We start from the raw sequence: 18993 nt of genomic DNA on the forward strand, positions 1-18993 counted from the left end.
AAGTTTATGGCTAGTTTCCAGCCACGCCGAAACACAATATCTTGAGTAAAGAGCTCAGGTTTGTACGTTTAGGAGAAATACCAATCACTTCCAAATTTGTTATTTTTTTCTGTCATGCAGACCTAGGACTTTTGATTCGATTATAACTTCAGGTGGTAGTAGAAGTAGTAGTAGTAGTAGTAGTAGTAGTAGTAGATTAGCTAGTGGGTAGGCCCCGCCTACCCACCAGGTAGCATAATTATGTTACAGTTTCTGTGTTACCTGCCATTATCAAATATACTTGTTCCCATTGTGCGGCATGTTTGTTGCTGCCCTATCCCTTGTGTGTGTGTGTAACGACAACAAGAACCTAAGGAAGGTTTCTCTTGGACATGCACAAGCCCCTTCTTCTTCACTTCAGCGTCAGCCAATTCCTGAAGGCAATAAGAACATATCACCTGGCTACTGTGGTCTGTCCTACGAGACTGTCATTATTGGTCTTAACGACAACGGAGGGGGTAAACTTCCCGTTCTTCCTCTTTCTCCCCGTGTGAGAAATACTACAACGAATTTTATACAATTTGTATTTTTCCTGACTATACAAACCTGAGTCAATTATATGGCTTACTTCTAGCTTCTTTTTCTACAACCAGACAATCAAAAAAGGTGGTTTGACATTTTCATACTTCATTGCTAGGCAACTGCTATGCATGATGCACAATGCTTGTTCAAAGTGCTTCTTCACAACGTTCACCTAGTCAAAGACGTTGATGCATGACCTTTGGTAAATGACTCAGGTTTGTATAGCTAGGAAAAATACAAATTGTTTAAAATTTGTAGTTTACTCCTATGTGGATACAAACAGAGTCTTGTATATGGGAGTCTTCCTTAGGTGGGAAGAAGTCTCCATGAAGTTAAGAGGTATGCCCTTACTCTCTCAGGATACAACTATTATTTTTGGGCTCAAGCCATGTCGTCCTGGTGGAAGTTCCTAAAGGGTAGCTTCCTTGGGTATATATAAATACGGCGATATTCCCAGAGAATTTACCTTAAGGTACCCAGAATTCTAACTCCTGGAGCGAATATCCATAATAAAAGAACCAGGGATATCGCGAAATATCAGAGGACGTATTCTTGACACGCCACATAGCAATCTACACCCCGAACAGAGTTAACACTTCGAAGGGGTCAATTGGCAAGAAAACGAAAAAGAGAAAGAAAGGAGAGCCGCTCGTAAGGTACCTCTCCTCTCCTGTTTCGTAAGCGTGCATTGCGCCGCTCACGGCGCCATCTGTATTCCTTTTTGCGTAGCTCAACAACTCTGTGTTTTTCCCTGTGTTATCTCGCAATTCTTGGTTTATTTCAACATTATAGTGCTTTCTCCAACTTCTTCTGCTTCTGATAGGTTGAGTATTATCTCTTTTATGTATAAATGTAAGCTCTTGGTGATTTTAAAATAATTTGATAGTGATATCTTTGTTACAAGAGCTGTTGCCTACCGGAGGCGCCTTGGACGCTGTTGCTCGCTATGCATGAGTTATTTAGTTAGTCAGAGCGACGTTCCCGGCTGGTTCGCTTTAATAATTTTAGCTATTCAGCTTTACATAGGATTTCTTTATATGATGCCTTTAGTATTTTCGTTTTGGCGAATGATTTGCCGATTCTGGCCTACGCTAGACCTTGTAGCCTAGTCGTTTGGCCCTAGTACTTTCCTGTATGATATTCAGATTTCCGAGTGTTTTAAAATTTTATTGAAGCTTTAGGCAGTTTTATACATTTAAGATTATGTTGATTTTCTTCCAAGATAGTATACGAGTGAGTTTCGGTGATTTAGGTAATCGATTCTCTTCGCGCCTAGGCTAGTTGTCTATGGGGCCATAGTATACTTTCTCACACTTCCTGGTTGCTCTCATCTCTTCGGAGAATGTGTGCAATCCCTTTCCCTCTGCTTAAGCCTTGGGCTTAACCCTAATGGTTTATCTGAATTGACTTTAGATACAACTATATTAGGGTGTTTCTGTTCTTTCCTGTTTCCAGTAAGTCTGGCTTCAGGAAGGGGCGGGACATCAGAGTTCTTAGTCTGAGTCTGTTTCTGTCTAGTATTGTGGTTGAGATTCCCTTGCTAGGCTGACAGCAGACATAGGAGGCTTAGCCTCCTTAGTTCACTTTCGAAGGTTTCTGTACGAGATGATTCCTTCTTTTTGTGATCTAGCAGACTAGTCCAGTGTAGTTGTTCTCGGTGTGGAGGATGAGATCCTCCTTTTCTGTGAATAACAACGCCTTCCTTGCTTTGGTTCCGAGGGAGTTGGCAAGTACTGCTAGCCTCCCTCCTCGGATCTCCCCTAGGCTAAGATGAGTTTTCTTGGCTGCGGGTGATTCATTATTAGAGCAAGGTTGGCAGGACCCTCTTTTCCCCTTTCCCCCTCCTTCCTTAGTGATGGCCTAGCCATTGCATTCCTGTCCGTCATTCTACATCTGTACCTAGCATAGGTTAGGATGTGGAGTTGACTCAGTCCCTTGCCGGCTGGCAAGGGTCTTCTGCTTTGAGTGCTGCCCGGACCTCCCTTGGTCTCTCATCCATGTTTGTCTATAGAGCCAGATGGCATTGGTCAAGGAAGCCTGAAGTTATATTCTCCCCTTCCTTATGTGCACTCTTTCGGGTTTCCGGGCTATGAGGCAGTACAGTCTCTTATCCCGGCATCCATTCTGTTTTTCTTCTAGTGTTTGTTCCCTAGCCCGGCTGCCGGCCACTTATTGGAAGTTCTCTGGTTCTTTTGCTGCCGGCCGGCATTGGTTGTATACCTTTGCCGGCCGGCTATAATTTCACACCATAGTTCTGCCGGCCGCTGCGATTAGTTACAACACTAAGTTTTTCTAACACTCTAGTGTTGTCTTGCACAGCCCTTTGGTGTAACCATACAGATAAAGAAAGTGAGTTCTTTCTTGTCTACTAGTATTTTAAAATTACTTTTTTGGGTGTGAGCTACACCTGTTTTCCTCTGGAAATTATTTATTGGTCACTCTTGAATAGAATAACCATACAATTTTATTATCTAGAAGGTTGCAGCAATTGACTGTGCGGGAAATACAAGTGTGTGTCCTTCCTTTCTAGTTTAGTGATTCTAAGCTATTTATATCCAGTGATACGTAGTTCACTTGATACTCATGGAATTTTCTTCTCTTTACAGGAGGACCATCCGAAGTGTGGAAGCGTTTTCTGCAACATCCGCAGCAAGAACTTCTGCGGACATGACTTGTGTAGGAGGCACGCAGCATGCGCAGTCTCCAAAGGTGATCTCCGGTATTGGGACCCGCAGGTATGTACCGTATGCACAAACCTGATTACTGAGGCTTTTGATTCCCCTAAGACGGCGGAGTCAAGGGACGCAGCAAGGGAGAAGCTTCGTACCTGGGTAAGGGGCTTTCAGAAGAACACTTCTGGCCCCTATCTTCCAAGTGAGAAGATGAGGGCTTACCTTTTCCCCAAGGCATCAGCAGAGGCAGTGATTCCTCAGCCTCAAGCGGAGATACCGTTGGTTCAGATCCCGGTGGATGCTGAAGTCGCGGACACCCTGCAGGACATCCAATTGGACGATAGGATGTCGGAGGTGTCCGAGTGTTTGGAAAAAGACCTTCTGGCAGAAGACCAGGAAGAGGAGCAGGCTCCAGACAATGAGGAGGAAGAGTTCGACGAGGTGTCGGCTACTCCAGTTCAGGCCCCTTAACCTATTCCCTCAACATCGTTCTCTCTCCCAGAGGAGCTGGGAAAGACCCTTTCTTCCATCGTTGGAATGATCCAACAGATGCAGAAGGAAAATAATGAGAAGGCTGCTGCAATGAAGTTGGAGATGCGGAGACTTGCAGCATCATATGGGCCCTAGAAGAAGCTCAGCGTGATAGACCTTCCCTTGTGCTCAGATGCCAACCCTTGGAGGTATGCCGAGCACATGCCTATGACGACGGAAAAGATCGTCATTTCGGAGAAGTTGGGCTCAGTCCCCCTTGAGGAGGTGGAATTCTGGACCAGCAAGGAGTCGTATCCGGACTGTTATGTCCGTCTAAGGAAGGAACCAGCTTCAAAGGAAGAAACGGAGCCGAAGGAGGTCATAGTTTTTGACCATGCTAAGGCTCAAGCTTTGTTGTCAAGCTCAATGAAAGAGAGGGGCTTCACAAACTCAAAGGTACCTGCTTTGAGTAAGAAGCACCCTTCCTTTGTGTCCTCTCCTTCTAGAGCCTTCCCCTTTATGCAGAAAGGGTTTACGGCCGTGCTGAAAGCGATCGAGGCAGGTAAGCCATGCCCCTCCCTGGAGGAGTGTAAACCTCTGTCTTTGACCTTACCCATGGACCACAAAGACTGGAAGGACGTCCATCTTACCTTCTCAGTCGGGAAGTTGGAGGCCGATATTGCCGGACGTCAGTTCGGTGAGAACCTCCCGAAGCTGTCTTGACTTTTTTTTTTGCGCAGGGAGCTTGAGACAAAAGAAAGACTTGCTGCCTCAATGTCTCATCAAACGACTCTGGAGACAATGGCAAGTGACCCCAAGGTCCATGAAATGTTTATGGTAGTGGCTAAGACACACCTAGCCACAGTGATGAAGGATCTTTATAGTTTCGTCAAAGCTAGGAGGGCTTGTAGGGAGTTCGTGTTCGCCTCGGCTGCGGAGAGGCACGAGCCAAGGAAACTAATCTCCTCCAGCATTTGGGGCAAAGACCTCTTCCCTAGTGAAGCGGTCAAGGAGGTTGTAGATAAGGCCGCCACGGAGAATAGAAACCTTCTCCAGAAGTGGGGCCTATCTCTCAAGAGAAAGTCTTCCCCGAATGAGGGTCCCCAACCAAAGAGGAAGACTAAGAAGACTAGGCTACCCTCTCGGCCAGCCAAGCCATTCAGACAGCAGCAGCAACAACTTCCTTTGCCTACAGTGCCCCAGATGGTGGCACAAACCCCGACCACGTACCAGTGGGTACCCCAAGCCGTGACTACGCAGTCTCCGGCATTTAACCCAGCGTTCGAAGGGCAGTCACCTACCTTTCGAGCGAAGGCTAGAGGAGCAGCCAGAGGTTCGTCAAGACGCCCCTCAAGGGGAAGGGGATTCAGGGGTGGTCACGGTCAAGGAGGCAAGACCTCAGGGCAACAGCAGCCAAAGTGAAATGATACCGGTAGGAGGGAGACTTCAGAATTTTCGGGATCGGTGGACCTTCGATCCCTGGGCCCACAGCCTACTCAAGAATGGACTGGGTTGGAGCTGGTACAGCACTCCACCCCCGTGCCCACGATTTTTCCAACACTCCACCCCCGTTCTGGAGGAGTACATTCAAGAACTGTTGGAGAAAAGAGTGATCCGAAGGGTAAAGTCCATCTAATTCCAAGGAAGGCTGTTTTGTGTTCCCAAGAAGGACTCAGAAAAACTCAAGAGTCATTCTGGACTTGTCGCCACTCAACAAGTTCATAGTGAACTGCAAGTTCAAGATGCTAACACTGCAACACATAAGGACCTTACTGCCCAAGAGGGCATATACCGTCTCCATAGATCTGTCAGACGCCTATTGGCACGTTCCAATCAATCGCCAACTCTCCCCCTACCTAGGGTTCAAGCTACATCGAAGACTCTACGCCTTCAGAGCCATGCCATTCGGGCTAAACATAGCCCCAAGGATCTTCACGAAGCTTGCGAGCGCAGCTCTCAAACAATTACGCCTAAAGGGAATCCAGGTGGTAGCCTACCTGGACGACTGGCTGGTGTGGGCAGCATCCAATACAGAATGTTTGCAAGCTTCCCTACAGGTGATCCAGTTCTTAGAGCATCTAGGCTTCAAGATCAACAGAAGAAAGTCTCGGCTTTCTCCATCTCTAAAGTTCCAGAGGTTGGGAATCCACTGGGACCTAGTGTCACAACAAATCTCCATCCCGGCGAAGAAGAGGAAGGAGATAGCTGGTTCTGTCAAGAGACTTCTGGATTCCGAAAGAATATCAAGACGCGAACAGGAGAGAGTGCTGGGTTCTCTCCAGTTTGCCTCAGTAACAGACCCTGTGCTAAGAGCACAGCTAAAGGATGCAACCGGAGTTTGGAGAAGTTATGCATCAAACGCGCGAAGAGATCTGATAAGACCAGTACCGCTTCGTCTACGTACGCTTCTCCGGCCTTGGTCCCGAGTCAGGCAACTAAAGAAGTCGGTGCTTCTTCAGCCACCTACTCCCTCATTGACTATTCATACAGACGCCTCGAAGGAGAGGTGGGGAGGTCATTCTCATCGGAAGAGGGCCCAAGGAACTTGGTCCAATCTATTCAAGACATTTCACATAAACTTTCTGGAAGCTATGGCAGTACTCCTTACCTTGAAGAAAGTGTCCCCTCGCTGCTCGATCCACATAAGGTTGGTACTGGACAGCGAGGTGATTGTGAGATGCTTGAATCGACAAGGATCGAGGTCACCACCACTCAACCAGGTGATGTTGGCCATCTTTCGACTGGCGGAAAAGAAGAAGTGGTACCTGTCAGCAGTTCACCTTCAAGGAGTCCGCAACGTGACAGCGGACGCTCTATTCAGGTTCACACCGATAGAGTCGGAATGGTCCCTAGACGCAGGATCATTCTCCTTCATCTTGAGTCAAGTCCCAGAACTGCAGATAGACCTCTTTGCGACGAAAGACAACAAGAAGTTAGCCCTTTACGTGTCCCCGTACGAGGATCCCTTGGCGGAAGCAGTGGACGCGATGTCCCTCGACTGGAACAGATGGTCCAGGATTTACCTGTTCCCTCCTCACAACCTTCTATTGAGGGTCATCAACAAACTGAGATCTTTCAAGGGAGTAGCGGCAATAGTGGCTCACAAGTGGCCGAACAGCGTGTGGTTCCCTCTGGCATTGGAACTACGGCTGAAGTGTCTACTGTTACCAGATCCAGTTCTGACCCAGCAAGTTCAGAAGTCGACTGTCTGCGCTTCATCACAGAAAACCCGGAACCTGTAGCTCATGATTTTCTCTCCCTAGCGGTGAGAAAACGTTTCGGGATTTCGAAAGACAGTATAGACTTCCTAGAGGAATATAAGTGCAAATCCACTAGAAGGCAATATGAGTCATCATGGAGAAAATGGGTGGCCTTTGTCAAGGCGAAGAATCCGCAAAAGATCTCGACGGACTTCTGCTTATCTTTCTTCATCTACCTCCATGGTCAAGGGTTAGCAGCCAACACAATATCAACGTGTAAATCTGCTTTGACAAGACCCATTTTATATGCCTTCCAGGTCGACCTCTCTAACAACATTTTTAATAAAATTCCGAGAGCCTGTGCTAGGCTCAGACCATCATCACCTCCGAAGCCCATTTCATGGTCTCTGGATAAAGTTCTTCATTTCGCTTCGCTGTTGAACAATGAGGAGTGTGCTATAAAGAATTTGACCCAAAAAAGGGATTTTGACGAAGGAAAAATCTATTTCTGGGCTCCGACCCGTGCCGGCCAGTGAAATGCTCCTTTAACATCATTTCTAAGGTAAAAACTGCTATGAATTTACCAGAGAAAAATTTGTATAGGAATGCTAGGTTGAACCCAGCTCGCTCACCTTAATAAGGTGTCGGTATAATACTGGGGCGCTGAATAAATCACAACCAGAGGCCTCGCACCATTTAGATATCTAGTGTCAATATCCCCGAACAGCGAGGTGCCGTTCAACATCCTACTACTACCAGCAATCCCACGCCAGTGACGTCACTCCTTTTTCATAGCACCACTATTTAATCCATATTTTGCCTTAGTGTGTGAATTTCGGACTCCAATGTCACTCCATCTAAGTTAAGTACCAGATCTATGAGTTTTGAGATTTGGAAGGGGGCCTTGCCCTTTTTTGCTTATATTATAACAGTTTTATTTTTCACGACCCCGCGTGGGTCTTTCATGGCGCTTGGCTCCCTCCTATCTCTCTCTCGTTTCGTTCTTAACGCTTTTCAATGAGTCCTCCATACTGATTGTTTCTCGTTATGAACTTTATGGGTATCCACGGTTCACTCACCGTATTTGATTTTTATATTGATGTCCTATTATTACGATAACAGTTATTACATATACGTGTGCGTATTATCGGTAGGTTGGCATGCCTGGTCGCCTTAGGGCGTTTCTATTCCACTAATATTATTACTTGGATTATTTACGTTCGCACGCCACGGACTTGCTTATCATTTTAACATCATTTGTTTTCTTGCATTAGCTCGAGGGTCTTTCATGAGTCAGGTATTAGTTTTTTATTAGTTTTTCATTTTGTTAGCACTTCACTGACTCTGTGTTATGTTGGTAACCCTGCCGCAGCGCTGTCAGGCTTGGGTTTTCTCCCGTCTCATGTTCGCTCCCTCGTTTGTTTTACGATTGATGTATAGTTAATTTTATTATTATTATCATCCAGCATGCCTTCCTATCTTATTTTACCCTGTGTTATGTTTTTTATAGTGTTATTAGTCTTTTCGCGTGATCATATCAATCGTGGGTCCGGCAGGTTGGTATACCTGCTATCGCCCCACTCCTAGCCTCCCTCCCGCCCGATACCCCACCCCAGGGTTACCTCCCTCTCTCTCTCCCGATCGAGTTAGTCACTTTATTGCGTTATGTTCTCCTCCCGGCGGCATTCACTTTCTTTGCATGGGCGGTTCCCGTTGATCTGTGAGGCTTACTATAATTATACATTAACGTACATTACTTACTCTTTTGTACTACTCTACCCGGTCGTAGTCGTTTTCTTTCCGTCGCTCGTTTGGCCAACGATCGGCGGGAAGTTTTCTGCTCGGTCCGTGGTACCTTGTCATGTTATATTATTTATTAAGTTTTGTACGTGCTACTCCCTCTCGGTCCCGCACTTCACAGACCCATTAAAGATCCCTTCCCCCTCTATAGTGTCCCGCACCTCACGGACTTCATATAGATATATATAAAGACTTTCATTACGGGATCCCCGGAAGTAGCTTTTATACATTACCATCCGGTCGAGTTGTTTAGTTGCGCCTCCGGAGCCAACGTTACTTATTATTACTTGGATTAACTTTATATATTAGTCACATATATATATATTATATATACGATCCTAGTTCTCGACCTTCCCTTCCCTCTTTTGATATGATCACGGTTACGGTCTGACTTAATTTTAATTCTCTTTACAATCAAAATAGATCTGTTATTTTGATATTGATATATTTAAGCACTCCGGACCCCCCGGGGTCCCGAATTTGCTTACATTCAATATACTTAATGGCTATTTAAAAAAGAAAAAAAAATTTATCATGATATTGACATATATATACGTAGATTTTTAAGCTCCGGGGCCTCCGGGCCCCTAATTTGCTTTCCTTTAAGATACTCATGTATCTTTTGTCTTACAGACTGTACATATATAAAACATTTTTATCATGATATTGATATATAAATCCTCCCCGAGCCCCTATTTTCTTTCCTTCAGGATTCCTGATTTATATATATAAAACATTTTTATCATGATATTGATATGTAAATCTTTTATCATGATATTGCTATAATTTAAGCATCCGGGGCCCCCGAGCCCCTATTTGCTTTCATTCAGGATTCCTGATGAATATATATAAAAGGGATTTTGACAAAGGAAAAATCTATTTCTGGGCTAGAGACCCATGCCCCCCAGTGAAATGCTCCTTTAGCACCATTTCTAAGGTATATAACTGCTATATATTACCAGAGAAAAAAATTGCATAGGGATGCCAGGTTGAACCCAGCTCGCTCACCTATATAAGGTGTCGATATAATACTGGGGCTTGATAATTCACAACCAGAGGCCTCGCACCATTTAGATATCTCCTGTCAAAATCCCCGAACAGCGAGATGCCGTTCAACATCCTACTACTACTAGCAATCCCACGCCAGTGACGTCACTCCTTATAGCACCCCAGATTGGGGCCCAATTAGGGAGGGACGGGTGGGTTCACTGGGCGGCACGGGTCTCTCGCCCAGAAATAGATTTTTCTTCGTCAAAAACCCTTTTCTGGGCTCCGACCCGTGCCGCCCAGTGAAATCGTACCAGAGAATGGGGACCCAATATGGCTAACTACCTGAAGAGGGAATAACACAAAATAACAAAGCTGATGAGTTAATATAAAAAAAAGAGGGATGTGGAAACCCATAAAAATAGATCAACATGTATATGACAGTGATAAATAGACATGGTAAACAATCAATAATGAAACCCGTAGGTAGAATTCAACAGATATGAATAGTGGGAATCCAGCATGGTAATCAAAAATGCAAAATAAAATCAGCTCGGGGATTAAGGACAAGTTTAAGGAAAACAATTCGTGAAATTGAACAATTGAATAATAAAATAATACACCATAAGGGTGTATAGTAACAAAACAGGTAGGAACAACAGGTAAGCCAGGCAGGAGGGAAAGAGGACAGAGCAAGACGTTGTGATTAGGACTCAGTACCTTCAGGAGGAACTATATTCCCTGCAGCTACTGTGACAAATCTAAGAGCTTCTAAAGGTTTTAGGTAGTGGCGCTTGAAAACTTTAGGGGACTTCCAACCCGTATATTTTGAAAGATCATCAAATTTCATATGGTGGAAAAAATTTATTGAGGTAGCCACAATTCTAATATCATGGACATGTGGGGATAATGTAGGATTAGCTTGTTTAATAAAATAAAGAATTTGTTGTCTGATTCCCTTAAGGGTAATAGTTCCTACGTGTTCTCTAATAAATAAGGGCCCTGTGGTTGTAGTGGAAGTTCTACCTAAGTAGGCTTTCAGGGTGGTAACTGGACACAGGGATGGATCCCGAGGAAGTGGAACAATCTTCCAGGGAGACCACCTGTTTTGGGGGTCTTCATTTTTAGCCAGGAAAACTTTGTTAGGAGAGAGAAGAACCTCACCCGAAGAGAGAAACTCTATATAACCAGGGTCTCTAGATAAGGCTGACAATTCTGAGATTCTGGAGCCCAATGCGAGGCTCAAAAGAAAAAGTGACTTTCTTAATAATGCCATATAGTTACAGGATTCATTTGGGGTGTCAGAGGCTAGCTTAAGAACATCGTTCAAAAACCAGGAAACTGCGCTAGGGCGAGTTGAAGGTTTTAGCCTGGCACAAGCTCTCGGAATGGATGAGAAATATGAATCCGTTAGATCAATGTCAAAAACAATATGGAAGATCTTTTTCAAGGCTGACTTGATTGTAGTAATGGTATTGGCTGCCAGGCCAGATTCGAAGAGAGTTCTGAAGAATGTCACAGTTAGGTTCATCGTCATTGTCTCAACTTGGGAATCTTTCAAGAACTTAGCTAATTTCTTGACAGCTGAGTCATATTGACGGAGAGTAGAATCCCTTTTGTCAGATTCCAGGAAAATAGTGTTCAAAGGATCGATGTTTGCACCTCGTTGGGCTGCGAACGTCATGAAGTCCATAAAGTTAGGGCATTCAGAATCCTTGAGGAAGCGAACACATTGCAAGTTTGCACTGTCTTTGTTAACACCGGATTGGGAATCCGCCGGGGGCGGAGACCTAGTTCTAGCAACAAGGGGAACCAATTGCTCTCAGGCCAGTTGGGGGGCTACGAGAGCCACTTGACCTTTGACGGATCTGAGTTTGTGCAGAACTTTCAGCAGGAGATTCACCGGAGGAAACAGATAAATCGTCTTACAGGTATTCCAATCTAGAATCATAGAGTCTGTGGCATAAGCCTGAGGGTCCAGGTTGGGGGCTACGTAACAATATATTTTGCGATTAGATTTCGTCGCAAACAGATCCACCTGGAGACCCGGGACTGGAGATAGCATCCACTGAAAAGATCGATTGGCTAGTGACCATTCCGACTCTAGCGGAGTCGTCCGGGAAAGTGAGGCCTCTACCACATTCCGGACTCCTGCTAGATGGACTGCTGACAGGTGTCACTTGTGCATTGCCGCCATGGGGAAAAACTTCAACATGATGTGGTTTATTTGGGCTGATCTGGAGCCCTCTCTGTTGAGGCAGTGTACTATGACTGCACTGTCGAGAACCAGTCTGATATGGAGAATCCTGGCTGGATTGAGACGTTTTAAAGTGAGGAAGACTGCCATGGCCTCTAGGACGTTGATGTGCATTTGTTGGAAGACCGGTGACCATAACCCTTGGACTTTCTTTTGTTGTAAAGGAACCGACTTGGAAAGATTCTTGATCTTCATCCAAGTCTGCAGACTTTTTCTCAGGGTTGGGGAAAGGCGAGCACGTCTGTCTCGGCGTATTGCGGTTGCTCTGGAGCGCCACACTCTGTTTACGTCCTTGAGTTTGAACCTCAGGACGATGTCTGTCACGGAGGTCAACTTTTCCCTTAGAAATTGTTTTGTATTCCTCCCTATCACCTTCCTTTTGGCTTTGGGGAGGCACAGCGTATGGGAGCACAGGTCCCCTTGTAGTCCCTGCCATGGAAACTTGGTCTGTGGGACCCGGCGGGATTTCTCAAGGTTGACTTGGAATCCCAGTTGCCGAAGGAAGGTGAGGACTTTGTTCGTTGCTACGCGGGAAATCTGGGCATTGTCTGACCAGATTAGCCAATCGTCTAGATTGGCTACTACCTGTATCCCCTGAGTCCGAAGCTCTTGAATTACTGTCTCTGCTAGTTTGGTGAAGATTCTGGGTGGTATGTTGAGCCCCAATAGCGTCACCTTGAATGCATAGGCTTGTTTGCCTAGCTTGAAGCCCAGAAAAGGACGAAAATGCCTTGCTATTGGAACGTGATAGTAGGCATCTGTAAGATCGATGGAGGTGGTGACGGCCCCACGGGGAAGTAAGGTCCGCACCTGCGAGACGGTAAGCATATGGAATTTGTCGCAACGAATGAGGGAATTTAAACGAGACAGGTCCCGGATTACTCTCCGTTTGTCAGCCTTTCTTTGGCACGCTGAACAAGCGTCCGTGAAATCGTAAGCGACGTATACTTTTGTGAAGGAACGTAGTTCTTCCGTGAACTGAGACCGGTTGAACCGCTTGCAGAGGTTGCCTGAATTGGGAAGATTGGAAGGGCCTCAATCTCTTCCTACCTCGAATTGGGGTACTAGTAGGCTCATATCCCCTCTTTGAAACCAGGCCCCACCTAACCTTGAGGTTTTGGTTGGCCCTAGCTGCCTCGCTAAGGACCGAGTTAACTAAGTCCTCTGGGAAAAGATCTGGGCCCCAGACTGGAGCGTCGATGAGCCTAGTAGGTTCGTCCCTAATCGTGGCTTCGGATAGAACGTGTCATCGACAATGGGTCCTGGCAGTTGCAAAATCATAGGCGTCAGCCATAAAGTTTTGCAAAAGCGACTTAGTGAGGGCCTTAAGGAGGTCCTCCTCGGTGTAAGTGGCGACAGTCAATTCAGAAAGGGCAACTGAATTAAGGGATCTGCTGAATCTACACCTCGACTCATATTCCAATTTAATGAGAGACTCCGGGAGTTTGGGAAGCCGTTCGCTGAACTGCGTCGAGGCACAGTCCGGGCTCAACTTACCTACCGAGAAGGTAGCTGGGGCGTTCTGCCAACATTCACCGTCTCCCGGAAAGAGAAGGGAGGGTAAGTCGGTCTCCTTGAGGTGAGGTAAAGGCTTCTCTTCCTTGATAGCCTGAAAGACCGTCCCTATGATCTTGGTCGCACATGGGGTAGGGGTCTGGTCGTCGGCCACAAACATAGTATATGAACATTTGTAGGCCGTAATCATTGTGTTCCGCAATCCCACTCATTGAACACGCGGACCAAGACAGACTGTCTGTTCTTTAGGAAAATTAACAGTTTCCTTTGGGACCTTATCCAATCGAATCAGAGCCTCTTCCTTGAGGCGAGCGTAGCCCGGGAAGGGGAATTCAAGACCCGGCGAGTAGAATTCATAATCCGCAAGAGGCCGGGTACCGAAATCTCCGATTGACAACATACCCTCCGAGAAGGGGGCATGCAATGCCAACCTCCAAGTGTTATTCTTATTGAAAGGAGGAAGCTTGGAGGCATCTGGGATGGGGTATTGCTGTTGTGGCGGTGGCAGCCCCGAGCGCATGAGTCCCTGAACTAGGCTCTCCATATAATTTATTCTCTCTTGTGATTGTCGCGTATGAGACGATAGTATCGACTCAAAACGAGCAAACATCTTCTCGGAAAAATCCACCGGGTCAGATGATTCCGCCGGGGGGGAAACAGGTGCCGGAACGGAGACTACTCTGTGAGAGGTTGAAGGCACAGCAATTGGGTCTTGAGAGACTCTGGTGGAGGAAGATTTAGCCTTTGAAGCTGATGATTTCTAAGACCTGTGGTCTTTGGAAGACTTGTGGGTCGTACAGTATATAAATTCTTACGATGAGCCTTCACCTTGGGGATAACAGGCCGGGGACTGAGACCAGTCCCGGTTGTCCCCGGAAAACCTCGAAAAGAAGAGTGTTCTGAAGGAGAAGAGAAAGCCGGGATAGGGATAGGAATCTTAGCCCGGGAACCACCTGACTCACCTACGTCCCTACCTGCGTCGGGATCGTCAAGAGCCATGGGTTCCACATCGAGGTTGAGGGTAGAGACGTCTTCAGTTAGGGTGCCGCCCGTCTCTTCTTTATTCCGGGGCCAGAAGAAGGGATTTGAACCTCTCGATGAAAGGATCCGCCAATTCTTTGGGGACTGCAGCTGAAGTTTTAGCATGGGGGTAGAGACGGGAACACCATTCCTCAGAGAGGATATAAGGCTGTGTGGCCTTCACGTTGCGGGCGAACCCGTCAATCCAGATATTGAGGGTAGCCCGAGCTGTATCTTTCTCAAGTTGGGAGCACTGAAAGAGAACAGACTATTAGCGAGGGATATTTGTGCCAAAGAAAAGTGAAGAAGTCCAAGGACTTCGTAGACACTAAGTGAAAGGCATGCGGGAAGTCCAGAGGACTAGTGGCCTTAAAATTAATATTTAAAATTAATGGTAACGCCCCACAAGTCTGTATCAATGAAAATGAACTCACCGAGTCGGATGTTAGAGTGGAGGTCATTGTGTAGCAGACTACACAAGCGTCTGGATGCCATACAGCTAAGTCATCCACTCGGACAGAACAGTGGGCGTGTGAATGACACATGTCATGGCCGCAGGGTTGATAGATGACAGCGGCACATGCAGTCATTGCACAGCATACAGTCTGTAAAATAAAAGATACATGAGTATCTCAAACAAAAGCAAATTAGGGGCCTGAAGGCCCCGGTGCTTAAAATATATATATATATATATATATATATATATATATATATATATATATATATATATATATATATATATATATATCTTTATCATGTTTTATATATCACCAGGAATCCTGAATGAAAGCAAATAGGGGCTCGGGGGCCCCGGATTCTTAAATTATAGCAGTATTATGCTAAAAGATTTACACATCAATATCATTATAAAAATGTTTTATATATAAATAAATCAGGAGTCCTGATTGAAAGCAAATAGGGGCTCGGGGGCCCCGGGTGCTTGAATGATATCAAGATCATGACAAAAGATTTATATATATCAATATCATGATAAAAATGCTTTCTATATATACATTAGGAATCCTGAAGGAAAGCAAATAGGGGCTCGGGGGCCCCGGGGGCTTAAGTGATATCAATATCATGATAGAAGATTTATATATCAATATCATGATAACAATGTTTTATATACGTACAGTCTGTAAGACAAAAGATACATGAGTATCTTAAATGGATGCCAATTAGGGGCCCGGAGCTTAAATATCTACGTATATATATGTCAATATCATGATATAAATCTTTTATATATAGCCATAAAGTATATTGAATGTAAGCAAATCGGGACCCGGGGGGTCCGGATTGCTTAAATATCAATACCAAAATAACTATATTGATTGTAAAAGGAATTGAAATCAAGTCAGACCGTAACCGTGATCATATCAAACGAGGGAAGGGAAGGTCGAGAACTAGGATCGTATATATAATATATATATATATATATATATATATATATATGTGACTAATATAAAGTTAATCCAAGGAAGAAAGAGCAACGTTGGCTCCGGAGGCGCAACTAAGCAACTCGACCGGATGGTAATGTATAAAAGTACTTCCGGGGATCCCGTAATGAAATCTTAATATATATATATATATATCTATATAAGGTCCGTGAGGTGCGTGAAACTAGAGGGGGAAAGGGATCTTTAACGGGTCCGTGACGTGCGGGACCGGGGAGTAGCGCGTACAAAACTTAATAAATAATATAACATAACAAGGTACCACGGACCGAGCCGAAAACTTCCCGCCGATCGTTGGCCAAACGAGCGACGGAAAGAAAACGACTACGACCGGGTAGAGTAGTGGAAAGAGTAAGTAATGTACGTTAATGTATAATAATAGTATGCCTCACAGATCAACGGGAACCGCCCGTGCAAAGCAGATGCCCCCGGGAGGGGTACATAGCGCTATAAAGTAACTCAAACTCGATCGGGAGAGAGAGAGGTAGGGAACCCTGGGGTGGGGTATCGGCGGGAGGAGGCTAGGAGTGGGGCGATAGCAGGTATACCAACCTGCCAGACCCACGATTGATATGATCACGCGGAAGGACTAATAACCCTATAATAAACATAACGTATGGTAAAATAAGATAGGAAGGCATGATGGATGATAATAATAATAACATAGCTATACATCAATCGTAAAACAAACGAGGGAGCGAACATGAGACAGGAAAAATCAAGCCTGACGGTGCTGGGAGTAGGCAGTGCTACCAACATAACATAGGGCCGCTGGGAGTAGGCAGGACTACCAACATAACATAGGGTCAGTGAAGTGCTAACAAAATGAAAACTAATATGTAATATCTGACTCATGAAAGCCCCTCGAGCTAATGCAAGCAAACGAATGACGTTAAAAGGATAAGCAAGTCCGTGGCGTGCGAACGTAAATAATCCAAGTAATAATATGTGAAATAGAACGCCGAAGGCGATCAGGCATGCCAACCTACCGAAAATACGCACACGTATATGTAATAACTGTTATCATAAAAATCAGGCAATATAAAATTAATACGGTGTGTGAACCGTGGAAATCCGAAAGGTTCATAACGAGAAACAATCAGTATGGAGGACTTATTGAAAATCGTTAAGAACGAACGAGAGAGAGATAGAGGAGGGAGCCGAGCGCTACGAGAGACCCACGCAAGGTCATCAATAAGCTGAATAATATAAACAAAAAGGGGCACGGCCCCCTCCATAATCTCAAAACTCATAGATCTGGTACTTAACTTAGATGGAGGGACAGTGGAGTCCGACATCTTGAGGTAAATCCAGAAAAAAAACAGCGAAATTCACACACAAGGTAAAAGACGGCTAGCAAATTGCGTGCTATAAAAGGAGTGACGTCACTGGCGTGGGATTGCTAGTAGTTGTAGGATGTTGAACGGCACCTTGCTGTTCGGGGATTTTGACAGGAGATATCTAAATGGTGCGAGGCCTCTAGTTGTGAATTATCACGCCCCAGTATTATATCGACACCTTATATAGGTGAGCGAGCTGGCTTCAACCGTGCATCCCTATGCAATTTTTTTCTCTGGTAATATATAGTTGTTATATACCTTAGAAATGGTGCTAAAGGAGCATTGCACTGGGCGGCACGGGTCGGAGCCCAGAAAACATTTTTATCATGATATATATATATATATATATATATATATATATATATATATATATATATATATATATATATATATATTTATATATATATATATATATATATATATATATATATATATATATATATATATATTAAGCACCGGGGCCTCCGGGCCCCTAATTTGCTTTCCTTTGAGATACTCATGTATCTTTTATTTTACAGACTGTACGCTGTGCAATGACGGCATGTGCCGCTGTCATCTATCAACCCTGCGGCCATGACGTGTGTCGTTCACACGCCCACTGTTCTGTCCGAGTGGATGACTTAGCTGTTTGGCATCCAGACAATTGTGTAGTTTGCTACACAATGACCTCCACTCTAATATCTGATTCAGTGAGTTCATTTTCATTGGTACAGACTTATAGGGAGTTACGATTAATTTCAAAGATTATTAATTTTAAGGCCACTAGTCCTCTGGACTTCCCGCATGCCTTTCACTTCGTGTCTACGAAGTCCTTGGACTTCTTCACTTTTCTTTGGCACAAATATCCCTCGCTAATAGTCTGTTCTCTTTCAGTGCTCCCAACTTGAAAAAGATACAGCTCATGCTACCCTCAATATCTGGATTGACGGGTTCGCCCGCAACGTGAAGGCCAAACTGCCTTATATCCTCTCTGAGGAATGGTGTTCCCGTCTCTACCCCCATGCTAAAACTTCAGCTGCAGTCCCCAAAGAGTTGGCGGATCCTATCATTGAGAGGTTTGAATCCCTTCTTCTGGCCCCGGACCAAGAAGAGACGGGCGGCACCCTAACTGAGGACGTCTCTACCCTCAACTTCCATGTGGAACCCATGGCTCTTGATGATCCCGACGCAGGTAGGGACGTAGGTGAGTCAGGTGGTTCCCGGGCTAAGATTCCTATCCCTATCCCGGCTTTCTCTTCTCCTTCAGAACACTCTTCTTTTCGAGGTTTTCCGGGGACAACCGGGACTGGTCTCAGTCCCCGGCCTGTTATCCCCAAGGTGAAAGCTCATTGTAAGACTTTATATACGACCCACAAGTCTTCTAAAGACCACAGGTCTTCGAAATCATCAGCTTCGAAGGCTAAATCTTCCTCCACCTGAGTCTCTCAAGACCCAATTGCTGTGCCTTCAACCTCTCACGGAGTAGCCTCCGTTCGGGCACCTCTTCCCCCCCCCCCCCCCCCCCCGGCGGAATCATCTAACCCGGTGGATTTTTCCGAGAAGATGTTTGCTCGTTTTGAGTTGATACTATCGTCTCATACACAGCAATCACAAGAGAGAATAGCTTCTCTGGAGAGCCTAGTTCAGGGACTCATGCGCTCGGGTCTGCCACCGCCACAACAGCAATACCCCATCCCCGACGTCTCCAAGCTTCCTCCTTTCAATAAAAATAACCCT

The sequence above is a fragment of the Palaemon carinicauda genome, chromosome 25, assembly GCF_036898095.1.
Source record: "Palaemon carinicauda isolate YSFRI2023 chromosome 25, ASM3689809v2, whole genome shotgun sequence".
Lineage (NCBI taxonomy): Eukaryota > Metazoa > Arthropoda > Malacostraca > Decapoda > Palaemonidae > Palaemon > Palaemon carinicauda.